Genomic DNA, 22,536 nt, shown 5'->3' with positions numbered 1-22,536 from the left:
GATTTGAACTCAGGTCCTCCTCAATCCAAGACTGGTGCTTTATCCACTGTGCCACCTGGCTGCCCCCTAGATATTATCTTTAGGGACTCTCCTCCCCTGGCATGAGTAGCCAATGAAATGATGGATTCGCATCATGAGCCACACCATTGCCTTGATACTATACCTCTGGAGCATTCTGATATTTAACATATCAGGTTTCCATTGTGCACCTGTCACCTCAGCTGCACAGCCCATAAGAAGCCATTCAAATTCCTTATCTTGTCTCAGTTCCCAGAAATGCTGATTGAGAAGAAAGGTAGGAAGAGCTTGCACTCAATCTATCTTGCATGTCACTCATTTCATGTTTCCATTTTTCCTTCAAGAGAAAGCCATTAACCCTGAGCTTCCAAACTAACAAAAGTACATCGATAGCAACAATAGAAAAATCAGGTGGTATTTATTGCCAAAAGGGGCCCAGCAAGAAAATACTGCCAATGCAGACGGTTTACCTCTTGAGTCTATTAAAATGATTAGGAATCACTTAAAAAATCATTAGCCTTTGCACACGTATCTCTTTCATTGCTATCTACAAAACACTATTCCAGCTCCAAATTGCATTTGAGGGGTTTTAAAGATCACAATTAATTCATCTGAATTGATAAAATGCACACACAAGAAGAGATTCACACATGAGAAGGGATTTTGCTTCTTATTTTCTGTAAAACTCCCACGACAAGTCTTTTACTGGTAGCACGAGTTGAGCAAATTCAAAAGCACCAAACAATAAAGGAAGAGGAAAATATATTTTAGTTTGAAATCATCTCTGATTATCAAAGAAAGGGAGTAATATTTAATGCCACACAGAATCATTCCTAGGCTCTTGAGATACTAGTTTGCTGTTAGTAATAATGCTCTCTATAGCCCTAACTGCAAGTGATTGTTACAGCAAATTGCTGAGAGGAAAGAAGAATGAGTACAGCTTTTGATGAAATCGTTGCTGAGAATGGTAGAACTTAATGTATTTCAAGTAAGTAGGGTGATGGACTTGGGAGACAGGGAGACGTGTGTTCAAATCCTACCTCAGACGGTTACTAGCTGTGTCTCAATTTCCACATCTGGAAAATTAGGGAGTTAGATCTAGTGACCTCTAAGGACATTTCCAGCTATAAATTCATGATCCTATGACTAAGTTTTGATGTGGGTATTCACCCTACTGTTATAGAACCCAACCACTTCCTGGTTTAATAGACAGTTGCATGAGTTGGTGTGGTCAACCCTCAGGTGGCAAGCCTATATGGATTCAACCAGCCAGGTCCTCTGATGACAATCTATCCCTGGACCTACACTTAAAACTTCTCAATCTTATTAGGAATTGCCTAAAATTGGCAAGCCCTGGACTCTTGAAGGTCATGCCCGAACTCAGATAAATAATATCACAGTAGAAAAACTTGGGAGTATAGGTCCAGTTAGAGACTATTACTTGAGAACCAGCTTGGATCATTCAGTCAATAAATAATTGTGTGTTGCTAGTGCCAGAACTAAGCAAGGGTTTTTTATGTTTTTGTTTTGTTTTGTTTTTTTCCGGGGCAATGAGGGTTAAGAGACTTGCCCAGGGTCACACAGCTAGTAAGTGCCAAGTGTCTGAGGCAAAATTTGAACTCAGGTCCTCCTGAATCCAGGGCTGGTTCTTTATCCACTCCACCACCTTACTGCCCCCCATTTCTTTTGTTGTAGCAAAAACTGCATGTGCAAATTACCACCAACACAAAAGCTATGTGACCATGGGCAAATAACTTAGTCTCTCTATTTCCATTTGTATATATTTCAGTATAACTGAATGATTTTCAGGAACAAACATGTATTTCTACAGACCCAAGAAATTACCCAACTGACTTTATGTGAAAGTGGAAAGAAGTAAGAATTCATTAAGCACCTATGTGCCATGCACTGTTCTAAGTGCTTTATTTTTATTTATTTATTTAATATTTTTTTTTGGTGGGGCAATGAGGGTTAAGTGACTTGCCCAAGGTCACACAGCTAGTAAGTGTCAAGTGTCTGAGGCCAGATTTTAACTCAGGTCCTCCTGAATCCAGGGCTGGTGCTTAATCCACCAAGCTGCCCGCCAAAATGCTTTATAAAGTGTATCTCATTTAAGAGTGAAATAGGTAAGAAACATTAGCCTCCCCAACTTCATCCAGGCAACAGATTAAAATCCTACAAAACCCCTCAGCAAATCTATTGGACTTAGTCCTGAGGTTCTGCTAAATACCTAGCTCTGTGACTCAGGGAACTCTTGGCTTTAGGTACCTTAGCTATAAAAAATGGTGTAGTTTGCCCAGATACTCTCTGTGGTCCATACCAGCATTATGATCTCATTCTTCAACCTCTAGCCCAACTGACTTTCACCTTCTGACCTGTCTCACCTGGGTTAGGAGTACAGCGATGTTGTAATCCAATCTAGGAGACACCAGCAGTAGAAGCAACACATGCCCAGTGCTTTTTCCTTTGTACCAAAAATCCTTAAGCTCCAAACCTGATGTTTTAAAGGACAAAGTGCTTTGCACATAGTAAGAGCTTAATAAATATTCATTCATTCATTCATTCATTCACTCACTCCCTCACTCACAAGGCAACCCTAAATGCAAATATTACCTCTCAATGGCTTCCAACTCAATTTTCTCTCTTTCTATAGCTCTCACAATGTTTGGCAGTCCTGATTAAAGCAAGTCTTTTGCTCAAAGCATCAAAGACTGGGTAGTAGACAGATTCCAATTAACTTAACTGTTAACTGGTGTGTGACTCCGGTGAGACACTGCTCTTTAGCAAATTGGAATGAGAATCTTTAACAATTCATTAAGGTTGCCAATGGTGGCAGCAGATCAAGACCCAGATGTTAGCCTAATTTTGCCCTCTCTATCCCACAAGTGAAAATGTCAGGGAAAAGAAGGGACAATTACATAAGTAAATACAATAATATGCCAATATTCTTTAAAAAAAAAAACAACAACACATAACACTGTACTTTGCATAGTTGATACCTTCCGGGCTCAATCTGCTGATTGCATCAGTGGTAGTAATGCACTTGCCAAGGAGGCAAGGAATAACAAAATAATAAGCATTATTATAAACGCATTAAACTTTCAGAGGCTTGCATCCAAAATAGGATACCAACAACAACAACAAGTTTGCAAGACTCAACAAGACCAAGACACAAATGAGTATCAACATCACTGGTTTAAAAATGGGCCAAAGGACACATTATTGAGATTGCTAAAGACTAAGTATTAGAAAATAAGTGACTGGAGAACACAACCTCAGGGCAAAACTCAAGACTTTTAAGCCTGTTTTCCCTACCTAACTAAGCACAACTCTTTGGATAAGTTTTCCCCTCCCATCCTTTCCCCTTCCCTCATACTCTTCATGTTGGTCATAGTTTGGTTCAATACAAATTTAAAAAAAAATTCTTAAGAAGCACCTACTATGTAAAGAATGATATTCATGGGGCAGCTAGCTTGCACAGTGGTTAGAGCACTGACCCTGGAGTCAGGAGGACCTCAGTTCAAATCCAGATTCAAAGACTTGACACTAGCTGTGTGAACCTGGGCAAGTCACTTAACCCCAATTGCCTCACCAAAAAAAAAAAAAAAAAAAAGAATGATATTCACAAGGCTGGGGTGGGATGGGGGTGAGAAATAAAGTTACCTAAGTTTAGCTAAGACAAAGGTCCCTCCTTACCTTTGTGGAATTTCCAGTCTAGTTTCTAGGCCCAAGAATTTGTTTGATTCTCAAACCTGAGTATTTGGTTAACCTAAAGTCTTGGGCCCAGGCACTAGTTTGTGTTTAGTTTAATAAAACGGCATTAAAAGATTTAGACAACCTTTGACTTCTGCAGACTCCTTGCTGTTCTCAGCACACAAAGAACACTAACCTTTGGCAGGTACCAAGAAGGAAGTCAATAAAACAAACACAGTTGGGTCAGCCAAGAAGCCTAACCAGTTTGGGGGCCACCTTAATGCCTCACAAATATTTTTTGCTAGAGAACAATTATACAATCAGTAATTTACTCCCCACCCCCACTGCAATGGGATTTTACAATGTAATTATAAAGCAGATGGAATGCCAGTGACTGGAAGCCAACCAATGGACTGATTAGGTTATTTGCAATCTGTACTTCACAAATAGAGAACTATGACTGTTAAAGAAAGGTCAGTGAGAATGAATCGGAGGCAATAAAGAAGGGACTGGAGGGACATTCGGGGCCTCCTCTGGATTCCTATAAAGTGCTTGGCAAAAAGAGCCAAGAATACAAATGTAGTATTACCAGATCAACAGCCTTCTCACAGCATGGGTGGATGAATTAAAATGTGCCACAGCTGACTGTAGCTTATGGGAGACTTTGGGGAGATGAGTGCAGCTAGACACACATCGTCGGAGCCATGGCAGCCCAGGGTTCTGAAACCAACATTCTCTCCATGATGTCTCCTGGCTCAGTGTCAAAGACCTAGCTCTATGATCTCAAAAGGCTCCAATGAGATAAGAGGTGAAATGCTCTGCAATCATCAAAGCACTATATAAATGGGAGTCGTTATTGTCATTATTGTTATTATCATCATCATCAATTGAGCCAAATTACAATGGAAAAAGGCATAGTTCGTGAATGTAAGCTGCAGCAACTTTCAAAATGAATACTAGTACAATGGAAACCCAGTGGATGGAATTCAAGACTTGGAGTCAGAAAGACTTGAGTTTGATTCCTGTCTTAAACACTTCTTAGTTGTATGACCCTGGGCATATCACTTAACAACCTCTTACACAAGGCTTCTTCATCTGTTAAATGGGAATAATGGGGCCATCTACTTCATGGCTTAAGCTCTAATGAGAGACTATAAGTAAAGCACTTTGTAACCTTAAAGTGATAAATAAATGCTAGCGATGACGATGATGGTGGTGGTGATGACGATGACAATGCCTTTCAACAGGGAATCTCAACAATGAAACTTATATGAAAACTAGGTTTATTACAAGAGATATGAACATGCATGTGGAACCCAAAGAGTTCATGATGATGAAAGCCATTGGCAGGTAAAGTAGCAAAAATGAATATTAAGCGCTCACTTTATGCCACAAGGGGTAGCTAGATGGCATAGGGGATAGAGTACCAGCCCCTGGAGTCAGGAGGACCTGAGTTCAAATCTGGCTTCAGACACTCACTAGCTGCATGACCCTGAGCAAGCCACTTAACCTTGTTTGCCTCAGTTCCTCCTCTGTAAAATGAGGTGCAGAAGGAAAGGACGACCCACCCAAGTATCTTTGCCAAGAAAACCCCAAATGGGGTCACAAAGAGTTGGACAAGACTGAAACAAGTGAACAACAGATTCTTTGCTGTGTTCTCCACAAAACATGTTCTCAACCTCTCAACCCCAAATGAGGCTCCCTTCCCCACTCATTCTCAGCAAATGACTTTGCTCCCTATTAATGATTAAGTTCTAAACCTCTTTCCTGGAAAGGCCAATTCCTTTCCCCCTCATTCTCAGCAAACAACCTTGCTTTCTACTAATGATCAAGTCCACAAGAGGTGAGCTCAATTGCTCCAAGACATGTCTTCAAGTAGTTGAAGGTCTTTTATGTGGAAATGAGATTCTACTTGCTCTGCTTGGCTTCAGAGGTCAAAACTAGAAGTCTCCAAGTTTCCAATGAAGTAAATTTAGGAGTTATATAAGGAAAATTTCCTGCTTTCTCAAAGTGGAATGTGTTGCCACTGCAGATAGTGAATGCCCTGTCATGGAAGGTCATTTTATTACCACATGTCTGGCTAACCACTTGATGGGTACACAGTAAAGGGCATCCTGGTTCAGGTGTGGCTGGATTCTCATAGCCTCCAAGGTCCCTTCCAATTCTCTGACCTTTAGTAAGGACACTGGCCAACAGGAGTGTGTCAGTGTATTGATAAACATTTATTAAGCACCTACTATGTGCAAGGCACTGTGCTAAGCACTGAGAATACAAAAAGGGGCAAAAGACAGTGTTTGCCCTCAAGGAGCTCACACTCAAATGAAGGAGATGATATGTGCACAAATACATCAAAGCAAATTATATACAGAATAAATAGCTGTCCTTCTCTGTGTTGAGAAGGACAATCAAAAATGGGGAGAGGACTGGAAACCATGCCATATATGGACCAGGATATGAACAAACTTGACACGTTTGTCTTGGAGAATACTACAAGGGGACATGATAGTCACCTTTAAGTACATCAAAGGATAAAGGATGGATTGTATTTACTACCTCACAGAGTTGTTATAAGGATTAAATGAGATAACATAAATTAAGATCTTTGCAAACCTTAAAGTGCTATATAGACGGTAGCTAATATTATTAGGCAGCTAGGTAGTACAATGGATACAATGATGGCTCTGGAGTCAGGAAGGCTGAATTCGAATCCTGCCTCAGACTTTCACTAGCTGTAAGAACAGTTTCCAGTTCTGCAAAATGGGGATAATAATAATAATAATAGCAACTACTTACCAGGGAGGTTGTGAGGATAAAATGAGATAATGTTTGTTATTGTGTAAGCTATTATTAAAATAAATATCAATTTATGTAGAGCCACAAACAATGAAGAAATTTGAAAGCTAGCAATAAAAATTGTTCAGGAAGCCCAACAAAACTTTCTTTTTTGCATTTCTCTTGCCATTCCCTCACCTGAGTTATCTACAGTAGGCCAGGGGCAAATTATGCCATTTCAGGTCTTGAAAAATTCAATATAATGTTTACACAGATGTTATTTATTTTTTAGTAGTCAAGAGGCCCAAAGACTTCAATTAGAGGAAATTGAGGCAACATGGTAGAGTTGCAAAAAATAATGGCCTGTGAGTAGGGAAGACAAAGATTGTAATCTCAATTTTGTCACTCTCTGACTAGGGATGCCCAGGTACAACTTAATATCTCAATATCTCAAAGGAAAATTGGGTTTGTGTTTCTGTTTTAGGCTTGCTTGCTTGCTTATTCATTCATTCATTCATTCATTCATTCATTCATTCATTCATTCATTCATTCATTCATTCATTCATTCATTTATTTATTTATTTATTGGTAAGGCAATTGGGGTTAAGTGACTTGCCCAGGGTTACACAGCTAGTAAGTGTTAAGTGTCTGAGGCCGGATTTGAACTCAGGTACTCCTGAATCCAGGGCCATCTAGCTGCCCCTAGGCTTATTTTTAATGTACATATCTTAAGTAAAGTTTTAAAGTAAAGTTTATTTGCTGATTTTTTTTAAATGGCTAAGTTTTAGTTTCTTTACTTTGATGAATAAAAAATTTCCTTTATAATCAAGTATAAAATAAAGACACCCCTCAGAACAACCCCAACACCCTGATGAAATGTCTTGCGTTTGCCTAAGGTCTGACCTTGGGCCCAACAGATATCTGTCTACACACAATTAGAAATAAGGACCTAGCAGCTGCTTCATAAATACTTGCTGACTGATTAATTAACTCTTCAGTATGGAAATTATTCCCAGCTTCAAACATTTTCTGTTGTCTGTGAGCAAACCAACAGCAGCAACAATAATCAAGACTGGAAGATTAAAGATGAAAAATAAAGTTGCTTAGGCCAAACACAGTTCAATAGCATAACATCAAACCTAAAACTGGGGTTAAAGAAGCGTGCTCCCAAATTGTTTATGGGTCAGTGAGTTTATAATAATTTGTTTTCTAAACCTATCTTAACCTAGCCTAGACAGAGTAATGAGCCAAGCCAAAATGAATGGCTATGAGAATTGTAGATTCATTTGATTCCCATTTCAACATCCCTGCCAAGGCAAAGATCTGGGCCCTTAATTGTGAATAAAGGTTGAAAAGAAAGTAGTGGGGCAGCTAGGTGGCACAGTGGATAGAGCACTGGCCCTGGATTCAGGAGGACCTGAGTTCAAATTCGGCCTCAGATATTTGACACTTACTAGCTGTGTGACCCTGGGCAAGTCAACCCCAATTGCCTCGAAAGAAAGAAAGAAAGAAAGAAGTGAGCACCAAGGAAGCTGTAGGCTAGGAGAGGATCCAATTTGCCATTAGCTGTCCTATGCCTGTTTTATGGTAGTGAGAAGAGGAGGAGGAGGAGGATACAGAGGACAGAGAAGGATTCGAATCCAGCCTCTTACAACTTGAATAATAACCCTGTGGCCATTGGGAGAGCAATTAAGTTTCTTCATCTCAGGCAGCTAAGACTGGCACTTAAAGACCATTTGTAATCTGTGTACATAAACACTTTCTATACCAAGAAAATATTTTAAAATTTTATTTTCTTTTAAATTTATTGAATAAAACAAGTATTTCTGTAACATAGTATAATTTAAAAGAGAATTGCACATTAAACTGCCAATCTCCCATGTACAACTTGCTATTCACTTTAACTATATAACAAAACTATCAGGTAAATTTCTTTCTATTCCTTTTCTTTTTCCTTCCCTCCTACCTACCCCCCCCACCCAAGATGGCCACCAATAGCTACAAATAGGTGTGTGTGTGTGTACACACAATACATATGTACACATATATACACATACACATACATATATACCCATACACATTTACATGGATATACATGTGTGTATGCACAAAAATATATACATGCATGGATATGTATGTGTGTGTGTATGTGTAAAATTATTCTATCCACACTTCTATTTATCAGTTTTTTCTCTGGATGCAGATAGCATCTTTCTTCATATGTCCTTTCTAGTGAATTTGGGTATGTATAATAGTCCTTGGTATATTATTAGTAGTAATTTTGTAGAGAAAGACACACAAATGTTTCCTTATGCTTCCATGTGATAAAGAGTTTCTTTGGTGCTTGATAAAACTCTAGCTTGTGTGGAAGCTCAGAATATTGAAGCCCTTACCCCAGTGTTTGTTACACAGGAAGCACTTACTTCCTTCTTATTTATTCTCTCTTTAAAAATGAAGCTTATTATTAACAGTCTAATCTTCACTGTGTACTGAATCTGGGTAGTGTAGCTGACACAGGGAAGTGTGTAAAATTTATACCTATTAAATGAATGTTCTGTAGCAAGTCAAGTAGGCTATAGGAGATAAGGATCTTGGATTGGTCAGGAGTCAGTGAGGCACCCTCAAAAACCCTGGGTTCTACTCTAGGCTATGACCCTGGCAGTGTGTCTGTCCTTGGGTACATGATTTAATTTCCCTAAGCCTCCGTTTTCTCATTTATACAATGAGGATAATAATACTCAGCCCAGGATTATCCTGAAAGAAGAGCTTTATGAACCACTATAAAAATGGGAGCTGATATTAGTGTCCAGCAGGGTTTCTTAGACTTTTTCTACTCATGACTCCTTTATGCCCAGGAAATTTGTACGCGATCCTGGGCATATATAGGTATATAAAATAGGTGTACATAATTGTTGCCAAATTTTCCCCAGCCCCCAGATTAAGCTCCAAGACCCACAGTTTAAGAAACTTTAATGTAGAGGCTGTGAGCAGGCCACAGGGAAGTTCTTTCTCTCTAGTATCTCCTAGACAAGGTGTGAACTTGTCTTGTCCAGGATCCTGTTGCCCTTTTGACCCAACCCTTTGTTCTAGCAATAAGACTGCCCTCACGGTGAGATTGGCTCACTAGGGTCACTAGAAATGGTTTGTTCATATGTGAGGCCCCTTCACAGGAATCACACATGCATCAAGGAACTGTGGCCAGATAGAGACGCAAAATGGGGTAGGGAGCACTCACCAGGAGAAGAGATACAGAGGTCAAGAAAAGTTGATTCCACTAGGCCACCTAGAGAGAGCTATGGGGCAGAGAAAAGGAAAAGAGACACCACCCTCTGGAGAGAGGGAGAGGGAGAGAGTGCGCATGAGTGCAGAGCCATGCCTCTACCCTCCATGAGTGGAAGCACAGAGCTCCCTTCCCTGTGTATTTTTAGGGAAAACCAATATTAATTTCTAGAACAAAAGAGAAGCCTAATGGGCATAGAGTTAGCCACTACAAAACATAGACAATTCAATACTAAAGAAATCTGGAGTTATTCAAATAATAAATATGAACACTCAAAATAGTGCTAGTTTTAGCCCTCCCCAAGGCAAAAGTTAGATTTTAAAAATACACTCAGGAAAAGAACATCATAGTTAAATATCTTCTCCATGGCCCAGCCTTCCTACACTGTATATACATTTTTGGAGTATAGAACTAGTGGAAAATCTATAGGCACACAAATATTGCAACACTTTGGTAAATGAATTTCACCCAAGAGCTCCGTGTTTATAATAATTCCCAGTTCTAACGTTTTCTAGACTACACAGTTCTTACTACACTGGCAGATTTCTGGCCCCCGAGACACTTAAAATAAACACAACCTGCTAGCTTTTGGTACCCAGTTACTAAAAATAAAAGAGAGGACCACACAGTGTGCGGCATCTCTAATACACCCATTAGCACTGTTGAGCGGAACATCAGGGATTCCTTGAATGTCATTCTTTTCCAGTCTTCCAATAATTATCATACCTTAGTATGATAGCTGTCTTATCTACTATTAAAAATAGTAGAGAGGGGCAGCTAGGTGGCACAGTGGATAGAGCACCAGCCCTGGAGTCAGGAGGACCCGAGTTCAAATTTGGCCTCAGACACTTAACACTTACTAGCTGTGTGACCCTGGGCAAGTCACTTAACCCCAATTGCCTCACTAAAAAAAAAAATAGTAGAGAATGGAACTGTCATTTACTCTATGGCTCATATTTTACAGACAAGGAAACTGAAGACCCTTAAGCTTTGAGTTCCACCAATAAGCAAAGAGAGAAGGGACTTCAAGGAGAGTTGAGCAGAGAGAGAGAGGCAGGAAACCTGGGTTCTAGTCCTATCTTGCTGTGTGACCTTGAACAAGTAACTTCATTCACCTCCCCCCAGCCCATCTCAATTTCCTCATGTGTAAATGGAGACAGGACTAGTTTATTTGTCAGAACCCTTCCAGATCTAAAAGCCTATGATATCCTGACTTCTACCCCCAGGTCCCTCTGTGTTGCTTCATGTGGGTCAGGGGTCAGTGTGGATGAGGCACCTTCATGCTTGAAGAAGACTTTAAAGTCCTCCAGAATACCAACTCCTTATTTCTTGCCAGGAATTGAGAACAAAATTAAAAGTCTCAACCTGTTTTGGTTTTTTTTCCCCTCCATGATTGTACAATGAGCTTTTGAAGTGAGGTCCTTCAGCTGAACCCACTCTGAGAGTCAGTTAAATCACAGTAATTCAAAAAACCTGGGGAGAAGCCCCATCCCAAATTGGTAAGAAGTCTAGGCTATGGAATATTTTTGAGTAGAGCAGATTTATAGCTCTCAAGTGCAATCAGGGGCTATGGCTAGGTTAAAGTATTGCCTCACAGAGATCCTGCTTTAATGAAGAGATAAGAATGACATGTACTTTATACATCAAAGAATCAGTGTAAGCAGCAGTACAATGCTGGCCTCTGCTCCAACTGTTTCTATTTAAATTGCTTATATAGAATTGGATTCTTCCAAATGGCTTAAAATAGTTTGCTATCTTTGGTAGGAAAATATTTCCTTTTCAATTTGTTTCTACTAGTTCTGAAACTTTGTACAAAAGTCAACTTTAGGCACACTCTCTCCAAATGATTCAGAATTCCAAATTGGTGAAATTAAAATGAATGAGGGTCTTACTATATAGGTTTTTAAGAACATCATCTCCAATTTTGTCAGGAAGCTGAATTATAATTCATTTTTATCAGCATTTTCTCAATTGAAAACAAATTAAGGATAATGGACAAGTGGTGGCAGCATTATCTGCTCTGTCGAGCCAAGGAATTCACATCTTGTTAGACAAGGGGCTTTGTCTTCACAGGATTCTGTTGGCTTTGAAGCACATAAGATGACTGTTTGGAGGTCAAACTGAAGCTTGACCTCCTTCCTTTCAGATGTAGTGACTAAAAGGCTACCTCACTCACACTCAAGAACAGGAGTGGAAGAACATGGGTGGGGCTGGACTCCAGAATTTCTCACTTTAAACCCAGTTTGGTTGATATTTAATTTAATCAGAGAATTCCTGCCTCTGAAGCAGAGAACCTAGGGAAAAATGAGAGATGAAGACCAACTCTTTCGGAAGTTCTTGAGTTCATGTTGGCCCTTTGAGAAACTTCCTGATACTTCTCCAATAAGTGTGTGCAGTTGCTTTAGTATGGACGGATTAGCACTGAGTGGTGTGCAGCCTATGGTTTAGGGTATTGGTAAACCATCGCAGCCCGGCACTGATTGGTACCTCAAACTTCTATCCTTGGCACTTATGTCACCTGCTGATGTTCAACTTCCTTCTTCTGGGTTCAAATCCAGGCTTCAATCACTTACTAAATGGGTCACCTTGGATAAGTCATTTAATTTCTCTGAGCCTCAGTTTCCTTATCTTCCAAATGGCAAAGAGTGGGACTAGATGATATCTGTGATCTCTTCCAGTTCTAAATCCATGTTCATGAAAATCTTTCATGATTTTCATTGTCTCTAGGAGTGAACTGAGCAACCTACACAAACTGTTAGCCAGTGGCTAGGTGGTGCCATAGAGCATAGGCCTAGAGCCAGGAAGACTCATCTTCTTAAGTTCAAATCCAGCCACAGACACTAACTGTGTTGACCCTGGGCAAGTCACTTAACCCAGTTTGCCTCAGTTTCATCAATTGTAAAATGAGCTGAAGAAGGAAATGGCAAACCACTCCAGTATCTTTGCCAAGGAAACCCCAAATGGGGTCATGGAGAGTCAGACACAACTGAAAAACAACTGAACAACAAGAGTCTACACAAGCAATGCCCTGATCAGGGAATCTAGAAAACTGGAGATCAATCAAAGTATCACCTACCTGCCAAATGACCTTGGGCAAGTTACCTAATTGGGACTAGATTTCATTGTGAAATAGTTCTAACTTGCCCTACCAACTTCCCAGAAAGATAATATCTTACATATAGCATGCTAAAGTCAAAATATCTCACAAAGTACAGTACAATGAGGGATTCCTCTGTCTTCATTTATGCTACCCTATTCACTGTTTAAGTTTGGACAAGTCTTCCTGTTTCCTCATTCTTTCTAATGACAAAATATGGAAAACAGTATGTGGTCTTTCCTACCTTAATATCATGGGAGGATGAAGACATTAACCTCTAAGTTGCCATCAAGCTCAAGAATTCTATGAAGTCAGGGGAGCAAGAGAGGGAGAGAAAAGGATGGCTAGGGAAAGCCGTAATAATCACAAAGATAATGATGGTGTTGTTGCCGATGATGACGACAGTGGATTTGGGGTTAGGAATATCTCAGTTCATATCTGTCCTCAGACACTTACCATGTGATCCTGAGCAAATGACCTCTCTCAGCCTCAATTTCCTCATCTATAAAATAAGAATAAGAGCACCTACCTCACAGGGCTGTTGCAACGATAAAGAGAAAAGCACTTAACTTTAAAGTGCTATCTTAATGTTACTACTCCAACCTATCCCTCTAGAAGAATCTCCTTCCTTACAGCATTCCCAACAAGTGGTGGTATGGTTTCTGCTTGAAGCTCTCTGGTAAGGACTGTAGCTTTGTCCTGAAGCAGCCATTCTACTTTCAAGATGGCCTATTTTTTTTTTTTTAATATTTCCTGGGGTGGCTAGGTGGCGCAGTGGATAAAGCACCAGCCCTGGATTCAGGAGGACCTGAGTTCAAATCCAGCCTCAGACACTTGACACTTACTAGCTGTGTGACCCTGGGCAAGTCACTTAACCCCCATTGCCCCACTCAAAAAAAAAAAAAAAGATTTCCTAATAATCAGCCAAAAATCTGCCTTTCCACAACTTCCATGTGTTCTGCCCTCTGGGTCAAAGCACCTATCCAACAGTACCTATCTTAGATAGTACCTACCTAAAAGGTATCTCAAACCTCTTCTAGATGGCCCTTTCAAAGATGGAGAAGCAAGTACCTCATCCGACCCTCTCCCCTCCCCCAAAAGTCTTCTTTTCTCCAGTCTGAATATCCTCATTTACTTCAATTGATCTTCCTTTAACATGAAGTCATCACCATTCTAGTCACTTTCCTCTGGCTATTCAACAGCTGATCAACGTCCTCCCCCAAACACAGCACCCAGGGCTAAACACAAACCCCTTAAATGTGGTCTGATAAAGGTGAAGTATATTGGGATTATACTCCTTCTAGTTCTGGATACCTTGTTTCACCCTATGGTCTTATCTTTTCATGTTGGCTCCTACTGAGCTAAAAGTTCTTGAAATCCATCTCTTTCTCATAGATATTTTCTTTCTTTCAGTTTTATTTTAAATTATGTAAATAAAGTTAAAAACAACCAACAACTCTGGGTTGGCTAGAAGTTAAAAAGGATTTCTTCTGAAAACAAAGGTTCAAAATAAATGTGTTTTAAGTTTCCTTGCTGGGGATTATCCTGCCTTTCTCTTGGATTTGATTTAGAAGCTATCGAAGAAATCCCTATATTTTCCCCAGGAAAAAGTTTGTGAATAGATTTCTCCCAAAACCTTCATCAACAATAGTTGATAAAATGAGGGCAATTTCAGTGTTCTGACCCAGATACTTTAACCTCTCAGTAACCCCACCATTTGGGACTATTATGAGATGGAAACACAGACATTCAAAGGGTCCCCTGTCATAGGGCTGGGTCACCAGCTTTTTGTAATCCATAAAAAGATCAAAATATATATTATAGACACATATACATAGACATACACACATACACACATACACACACATACACACATACATACATACATACATACATGCATACATGCATGCATGCATATACATATTCCCTCTCCACACACACCCCCCACCAGCCCTGCGCCATTGCAGGTGGTACCCAAAAGAAGCAAAATAATCCTTCTCTAAAACCGTTCCCCTCTGTAGGAAGGCATCTAACATGAAAATACACAGAGGCTTTGGATTGACTTCCTACCAAAAATCCCAATTTGGCTGTAAACCTAGACAGCTTTAACAACACAGCCCACTGATATTTCCATATCCACATTCTCTTCCCACTTAATTGGACTGTTGACGTGTCTTGTGCTCATCTTAATGGGCTCTCCTGAACAGCGTTGCACTACTCAGTCTGTAATAAGAGTGTTTAATCTCCAGGCAGCCCCAACTCCTCTCAAACCTGCCAAGGAGAGGACTCTGTTAGGCAGCTCTGTCAGAGCTTAAACACAAACCACAAGGAGAGAGAGAAATAGAGCTTTATTTTTATCTTTGCTGACAACCAAGGCTTCTGTCACTGTCGACATAAGGGACATCTGGAAGTCTGAAACCTTACAGTTGATTCATATATTCTAAAAGTCAATACAAAAACCTGTAAAATATGATGCCCTTGAGAGGCAGAGTGGTATAATGGATAGTGCACCAGGTTCAGATTTGGGAAGGCTTGGGATGAAATCTTGCCTAGGACACAGGGTAGCTGTTCTAGCTTGGACAAGTCACCTAACCTTTGTGGGCCTCAGTTTTCTCATCTGTAAAATGAAAAGGCTGGACTAGATAGCTAGTATTTACATAGGGCTTCAAGGTTTTCCAAGCCATTTACAAATATTGTCTCATTTTAATCTCACAACTCCATGAACTAGGTGCTAACTTGATTTGACCTATAAAGGAATTGAGGCCAAGAGACGTTAAGTGATTTGCACAGTCACATAGCTAGGGGTCAGATTTGAATTCAGGTCTTCTTTTTTTTTTTTTTTTTTTTGCGGGGCAATGGGGGTTAAGTGACTTGCCCAGGGTCACACAGCTAGTAAGTGTTAGGTGTCTGAGGCTGGATTTGAACTGAGGTACTCCTGAATCCAGGGCCAGTGCTTTAACCACTGTGCCATCTAGCTGCCCCCTGAATTCAGGTCTTCTTAACTCCAAGTCTAGTGTTCTATCATCTGTCTTCCAGTTCTAAATCTACATAAAGACGGTATTAATATCCCAATGCCAAGGATTAAAAAGCTTTTCTCTCATTGTCAAGCAGTGATCCACATCTGGTTTTCCAGCCTTTTTTTTTTTTTTAATGTTCCTCTTACTCAAATGAGTTGAGGCTATCTCACTTATGATCTGTTCTTTCTGGCCTAGCATAGCCCCTTGCACATAGTAGGTGCTTATAACTGATGAATTGAAACAAATTAGTCTAGATGTTAAAAAAATAGCTATTTGAAAGAACAGAGAATGCCACAGGCAACTCTGATTTTCCATTAAAACAAAAATAACCATGGTGTTATCTGTTATTCTCTACTTCTCTTTGTGATATTTGAGTACATTTAGAGAGTCTGATCCAATGAGACTGATGGCAGTGACATGCACTTGATTGGCATGGGAAGCTTCTTATGAATGAATGAAAACCAGCAGAAGAAGGCAGATGGTCAAAGAACAGAAGCAGAAAGGGACGCCACGCAAGAAATCCTCAAGTGGGCTGGGTCATCCCCACCTCCAACAGCTGAACCGCAGTTTGCTGAGACAACTCATGCCTGAAGCTGGACATTGTTCCCATCTGTGAGGATCCTTCCTGTTACAAAGAATAACAGGGCCTTTGCTAATGCTGGCTGGAGGCAAAAATGTCATTTACCAGGAGTGTGGAATAGATGATCTTCAGGAAACATCTACTGATTTCTAGCACCTCAAGTCCAACTCCACGGATGCTTTGCTGCAAGAAGGCAGCATCCTACGCTGTAATCTGAAAGATGCAGATGATGTTGAGTTTACTTAGAGAGAACTAAACATTTTTTTCTAGGCCAGAGTCAATGCCTTTCCCCTTTCCATAAAATGGAGAACCCAAAATTGGATTAGACCCTTAAGAAAACTGACTTCCTGTCCTGTGCTCTAATCCCTTAACCTCACCCCCATTCTGACAAGAAAAATGGCTTGGGAATTCGAAACTGGCTGTGGCCCAGTTGTCCAGACCACCCAATTATTGCCTAAAAACAATTATATTACCCTTATAATGCTTTTGAGTCCCTTCCAACCCAAATTCCTCCCACCCTAGTGAGCTTTTTCATAGCATAACTAGGGCATTATCTAAAAGGAGAATGGAATTCAAAATGTTTTTTCCGTAAGACTATAAGCATTCCTTTTACAGAAAGCCCCCCTCTCCACTTCTTTTTGTAGATTTTCCATACCATAGCACATGTGATATCAGCACACACTGTCTAGGGATGCACGATGGTAGGTGAATGCTGAGTAAGAAAGCTTAGAAAGGCTTACACACACACACACACACACACACATATATACAGTGTGCATACACATATATTATATATGTACATATGACATGCGTATACACGTGTCACATGTGCATCTGTGCATATACATATATAACATGTGCATATGCACATATATATACACACATATACTATGTAGCCCTAAAATATGTGTCAATAAGATCACTAAGATGTGAATACAACTACATTTTCTTCTTTTAACATATCATCTGTCAGTCTAAACACATTTCACTGTCATCTTGGATTATCAATGGTAAAACAAAGAAAGTGCTGGATTTTAAGTCAATGGACTTGGATTTGAATTCTTTTTTCTTTTTTTTTTTTTTGGTGAGGCAATTGGGGTTAAGTGACTTGCCCAGGGTCACACAGCTAGTGTCAAGGGTCTGAGGCTGGATTTGAACTCAGGTCCTCCTGAATCCAGGGCTGGTGCTCTATCTACTGCACCACCTAGCTGTCCCCTTGGATTTGAATTCTGGCTCTGACACTGTGTCACCTTGGCCAACTTCCTTAGCTTCTCTTGACCTCTCTCGTTTAAGGGTTATTCTTAATTGTTAAAAGTGTGTAGGATTTATCATCACGAAGCCAGTGTAAATTTTATGGATATGAAGTATAAAATCTAAGGTGATTGTTATAAATTTTAGAAAATTAGGAATATTTTCATTTAATTTTTTTAGGATAATCAAACATACTTCCTCTAACTTCTGGAGATTTCACCTAAAGGAAGTATTTATACATGCATGCATACACGCATGCACACATGCATGCACATATACATATATATATATATAGGTATTGCACATGAATATGTAAATTTATGCCCCAAGGAGGGGTCAAAAATAGAAAGAAAAGTATCACATGTGTGAAAATATTTACAGCAGCACTTCTTGCAATAATGAAGAATTAGAAGGTAAAGGAGATGCCCATCAATTGGAGGTTGGCTAAACAAGTTGTGATACATGAACATAATGATATATTGCACTATAAGAAATAACATATATGAAGAATACGGAGAATCATGTGAAAATATGTAAATTAATGCAAAGTGAAGTAAACGTAATAAAAAAGATGAGATGACAACAATAATACAAATGAAAAGAACAAAAAAAATAGATTACAATTCCAAATGTCCTTTACAATTCCATTTAGTTCTGAATCTATGATGCAATGATGCTACATATCAAAGTTCTAATTCTTCATATACCTGATTTTTAGTTTTAAATTAATTGAGATTCTTAAAAACATGATTTCAGAGAATCCTATTATTCTCTAGTGAAATTTCTGAACATTTCGCTTAGGAGGGGAAAAGTAACTCAGTGGGCAATTCATTAAACTATTAGCATGGTGGATGTGTCTGTTCATGTGTCTTTCCCTGTATAATCAGGGATCATGCCCTATTTCCAAGTATGGGAGTCAGATTGCCACGGGGTAGAAAGGACCACAGGATTGACACACTGATGTTTATTTGAGGTCTCCGTCACCTGCTTCAGAACTTTGCCAAGTCAAATATAGCCTGAGTGAGTCCAGAAAGCAGGCCATTTAATGACTAAGGACAATGGCTATCATACAACCTCAGAGATAAGAACTACATCTAATCCAATTCATAGTGCCTGGATAAGAATCCCTTATACTATAGTCCCAACAAGAGGCTAGCAAGTCTTTGCATGAAGAACCCCAGTGAGGGAGAACACATTGCCACCAGAGAGATACCATACTTCACTTTTGGATGGCACTAATTGTTGGGAATTTTTCCTTACAGCAAGCTAAAATCTAGCTAGGTGGAACTGAAAAAAAACACTGGACCTGGAGTCAGGAAGATCTGAGTTCAAATCCAGCCTCAGAGACTTACTAGCTGTGTGGTGCTGACAAGTCATTTAACCTCTGTCTGCCTCAGTTCCCTCATTTGTAAAATGGGGATAATAATAATATTGAGGTTACTGTGAGGATCAAAGGAAATATTTGTAAACTTTGAAGTACTATATGTTATTGTTATTATGTTGTCATTGTTATTACTCTCTACTATTACCCCTGCTCCCTTTTCCCACCCTATGTCATTCCCAACCTCTTATTCTCAAAGTGACACTCAGGTCATGTTTTTCTCCCATTAGCACATGCCCTTGAGCCCTGGCAATTCAGCTGAGTGAAGGGATTGAAGGAAGACATCCTTCTTAGATATCTGAGTGAGTGCTTGTATGTACAGGGCAGCTAGGTGGTGAAGTGGATAAAACACAAGACCCAGAGTTCAAATCTGGCCTTACTAGCTGTGTGACCCTGGGCAAGTCACTTAAACCTGTTTGCTTCAGTTTCTTCATCTGTAAAATGAGATAGAGGAGACGGTTAAAAACTCCAGTATCTGCCAAGAAAACAGTCAGACATGACTGAACAACAAATGTATGTGTATGTACACATATTTATGTATGTGGACACACATGTGTGTATATTCATACACAAAATACACAATTGCATATGTGTGCACAGGTATGTTCTGTGTATATACATTGTATTGCATGCATGTGTTTATATGTGTACGTGCATTTTATTTATATATATACATGCATACTGTGTGTTTATGTGTGTAACCTCTTATAGGTCTTCTATTTTGTAATACTGTTAGCACCAATAGTCCCTCCCCTCCACCCCCAGTTCTTGATTGGGAAATTAAAGAGTGTTGTTTGTATTCATATTATATTACCTTCAGATGGAGAGCAGGGACTCAGATGATATTTAGTTTTTAAATTCTCTCTCCCCTTGAACTGAAGTGCTCCAAAGGAGCAAGAATTCTTAGTTATGGCTCTGAATAAGATCTCAGTTAATGTTTTTGAATGACTAGAAGAAAGAGATTAGCGAACCTCCAAAAGAAACAAACAGGAAAGCCACCAAAAAATTAGAAGGCTAAACTAGAGACTAGAGCCAACACATTCCAAATTTTGAAACCTAAGAGTTGTTAGTATATATGCAGAACAGGATGTGAAAGAAGAACCTTGGCTCAAGGCTTACTGACTGTTGGGAGCTATATATATCCCTGTCCTTCACATAAGACGATGACACTGCTGAAGATGCTGTTTCCCACACACGTAACTGACATGTCTGTCACCTGTAGTGCCAGGAACATCTGATACCACTAGAGAACAACTCCCACAAAGGGCATTCTTTTAAGGAACTGTTCACAAGTCCCACATGTTGCTAAAACATGGCAACTGGCCAAGACACCATTAGACAAGATGCTTGCCAACCCAGGATATTTATAAAGATCCTTTTTTTAAAAAAAAGGAAGACATCTTAAGGGATATCCCTGTCACTTCAGCAACTGGGTGTTTGGTTTCCCGTTGGATGGAGGGTTTGCCTCTTGGCTAAACAGTTGTCTAGTTCAGCATATGATGGCGGAGTAATGATGTAAAAAAAAAAAATGCAAACATCCCTGGTCTCAAGTACCCCTGAATACCGTGCAATATGAAACACAGAACAAATGAGTCCATCAAATTTGCCAATTACTGGTTCTATGGGGCAGGCTGAGAGTTTCAGGGGCCCAGTTAACCACTGCCTTGTATAAAATCAGCTACTTCAATTGTTAGCTTTGTGTAATGCCAGGGAGTCCAAGTCAATGAAGATGCCTGTGTTCTGTTTGGCCTGATTTCAAGAAGGAAAATGGGATGGTTAGTTTACTTTAATTTTTTTAATCAGCTAAATGATTTATTTTCACTCTGGGGCATTTATCAGTTGGGTAGCTAGAAAATCCTTTTTTAATAGTGAACTCAAACTGGAGTTTAAGGATAAAAAGAAAATATAGCATTAATGGTAGGCCACTGGGGTTACCCAGAGGGAGAGGAAGATACACCAACTTCCACTGACAGAGAGGAACAAACACAGATGGCATTTCTGCAGCAGGGAAACCTGGATGGCTCTTTCCTTTTGTTGGATACAGCATTTTAAACTCTCTTGTACATTTTATCACCTAGCTAGGATGAGACTATTACTGGAGTCTGATCTATGACCATAGATAAAAAGTGAGAATACTAAAAAGATACCCATGAGAATAGTAGGGTCCTTGGAATGTCACCATAGCCCTGTGGAATTCATTCTAAGTTGGATCTACTTGGAATCTATCCAAGAGGGGATAGTTATTGAGGTACCAAAGAATCTGATTATAAAGCAGTTTTAACTATAAAATAAACCTATAGCAAGGTCCCTGAGGAGAGAATTGCAACCAAATCCCAAGATAATCTGTTTAATTGTGTTCCAAGCATTGACAAGGAAAGAGGCATGTAAGAAATCACAATCTGATTGGATAATCACATAAATTGTTTCTACTAAATAGCTTAGTACTGTTTCCAAATAGTCATGTCCCTAAATATAGGGCAATGTACTGAGTTAAAAGGTACACAAAGAACCCATTAATCTATCAGTCAACAACATATATCCATCTGTTGAGTACCTATTGTTTGTAGAACAGGGAAGTAGGCAGCCTGTCTTAAGGAAAATAGCATTGCCCAGGGAGGCTCAGGAGACATGTATTACAGTCAAGACCTGGCTCTCCCACTTACTGTGTGACCTTGGGCATGTAGTTTCTTTCTCTGGGCCTCAGTTTTCCTAACTGTCAAAAGAGTAGATTAGAAAAGGTGATATTAAAGGTCACTTCTAGTTTTGATGTTCCATGACTCTCTGAGGTCTAACATATGTGTCTCCATATGCATGTGGTGGGAGATATCTTACCAAAAAACAAGAAAGGAATGATTTTGGGCCTCAAGGAACTTTCACTGAATTGGGAGATCCATACACTGTACAACTATTTAAAAAACCTTAAGAAGAGAGAAAGGAGGGGGAAGCTAGGTAGTACAGTGGATAAAGCACTGGCCCTGGATTCAGGAGAACCTAAGTTCAAATCTGGCCTCAGACACTTGACACTTACTAGCTGTGTGACCCTGGGCAAGTCACTTAACCCTCATTGCCCCACAAAAAAATATATATTATAATTTACATTATTTAAAAAAAAAGAAGAGAGAAAGGAACACTAATTAAAGGGCATGTTGGAAAAGTAGCATGGTACATAAAAGAATGTGGATTTGGAATCAAGAGGTTTAGGTTTGAATCCATGTTTTGCCACTTACGAGCTGTTTGCCTCAGTTTCCTCATCTGTAAAATAAGCTAGAGAAGATATGGCAAAAAAAACTCCAGTATTTTTGCCAGGAAAACCCCAAACAGTATCATGAAGAGTCGGACATGACTGATATGACTGAAAAACAACCACTGCTTGGGCAAATGTCCTAATGTCTCTGAACCTCTCTTTGGTTACCTATAAATCAGGGTGGGTTAACTGAATATCTTCTA

At 39.6% G+C, this 22,536-nt stretch overlaps 1 protein-coding gene across 3 annotated transcripts in view; it reads right to left on the bottom strand.

Annotated features, from left to right (window-relative positions):
- The window catches only part of KIAA1217 (KIAA1217 ortholog), a 587,997-nt gene that overhangs the window by 257,839 nt on the left and 307,622 nt on the right, over positions 1 to 22,536 (bottom strand). The window lies entirely within an intron of this gene.

This window comes from Dromiciops gliroides, chromosome 5, assembly GCF_019393635.1.
Source record: "Dromiciops gliroides isolate mDroGli1 chromosome 5, mDroGli1.pri, whole genome shotgun sequence".
Classification (NCBI taxonomy): Eukaryota; Metazoa; Chordata; class Mammalia; order Microbiotheria; family Microbiotheriidae; genus Dromiciops; species Dromiciops gliroides.
The sequence above is the reverse complement of the archived record's forward strand: the minus strand, read 5'-3'. Positions and strand labels throughout refer to the sequence as shown.